Source organism: Polistes canadensis, unplaced genomic scaffold (genome assembly GCF_001313835.1).
Source record: "Polistes canadensis isolate GaletaPanama2010 unplaced genomic scaffold, ASM131383v1 scaffold_395, whole genome shotgun sequence".
Lineage (NCBI taxonomy): Eukaryota > Metazoa > Arthropoda > Insecta > Hymenoptera > Vespidae > Polistes > Polistes canadensis.
Genome location: NW_014569942.1, coordinates 93,372 through 95,170, shown reverse-complemented (window position 1 = coordinate 95,170; position 1,799 = coordinate 93,372).

Here is a 1,799-nt window from a genome sequence, read left to right as displayed (position 1 = left end):
GATTGCATTGCACGCAATCACAATTAAAGCTCTGAAAATCAAAGTTTTGTTAAAGCAAGTCGTAGCGTACTTCTGTTTATTTATTATGTTACTAATAAAAAAGATATTAATCGTTTTATAATTCAAATTATTTAAACTACGTATTCCAAAAATTCTGGAATCGTGCTACTATTTTTATATGCTTTAATTATTAATAAAAAAATATGCAATAGATGTAACCATAAACTTGTAAGCTACATAAAAAAAATTAAGATAAAATACAAACGAGAAAATATCGCGTTGCATTCTATCTTTCAATAAATAAATTTAATTGCAATAGGATTATTTTTACAGAAGTATACTAATTTGCGTTAATATCTATAGAACAGTATAGATATAGCATTAATATAAAACTAAACAAGGTACAATATTTATAAAAAAATCATTTGAACAATTAATTAAAATCAATTGAATGTGTCTTGAATTATTTATGTAAATTTAATATAATATAATATAAGAAATATAAAATGAATAAGATTTAAACAACATATTGCAACGCGTAATTAAATAATATAATTCAATGAATCATTTAATTATGCATTAGAATTAATGAATAAAACGATGAAGTTAAAATTTTCTAATGCATCGAACGTCAGCCATTGGCCCGAYAGTGCTTACGTTGAACCATATCAATTCTATGGACACCGTAAGCAATATCGGTTACCGGATCTCACCACGGGGAGGTTGCTGCGTTGGAGATCCATTATAAAATAAAAGAAAGGAAATAAATAAATGTACTTACACGTATGTATGCAATTGTATATACCACCATTGATTAATATAACTTCCATGGAACGATGGTGAACGTCTTTCTGAAACAATGGGATGATTGCATACGCCTTTCTGAAACCATAAAAATAATGACAGATTATAATAAAAATTTGTGTGTTAAACCATAGAAAAATATATAATCATATAATTCTAATTACAGATCATCTTACTTAATGTCAATGCATTCACACCATCGATTATGATTGCATCAATCTGTTAATTAAATGAGATTTAATTAGATATCAAATTATGTAATAAAATATTAATTAATTAGACAGTAATAATTACTTACACGGAGCGGAATTAGTTGATACCTGTCACACCGCTGTCCGGAAACAAAGTGAGGTGATGACGTAGTTAAGTCACCTCTACCCCCTCCTATTTACCTTATAAGGCAGTGCCTAAATGTTTATCTATGCGTACATCTCGTTTAGCTTACTCGTTACCTCACCTCTCCCCCCTTCACCTTGCTACATAGTACCGAATTGTTTTTCTATATGTATTTGAGGTAAGAACTAATCTCTTGGAATTCACCGATCTGATACAAATACAACTAACGTTTTTTATTAACTCGCGTATTAACTTTGTTTTTCTTATACGTAAGAGATGTCAAATAAATTTTTATAAGTAAAATATAATCATAGGATAAATGTATTGAAAGCTATCTTCTTGTTTTTTTTCTTTTTTTTTCTTTTTCAACTAAACTATATGTTTGATTTATTTATTAAGATAGATTGGTATTTATTCTTTTTAACATTTAGACGATTAATAAGTGTATAACTTATTTGACTTGTTTTCTCATTGAATTTTCTATCTTTTTCTTTTGGTACATTTATATGTATTTGATCATTAGTATAGATAAACGTAAATATCAAAATCAATACTTTATGTATAATACGTTAATTATGTTATAATAAAATAAATTATAAATAAAAATACATTAATATGAGAATGTATATTGAATATATTGTGCATGTATAATTAATTAC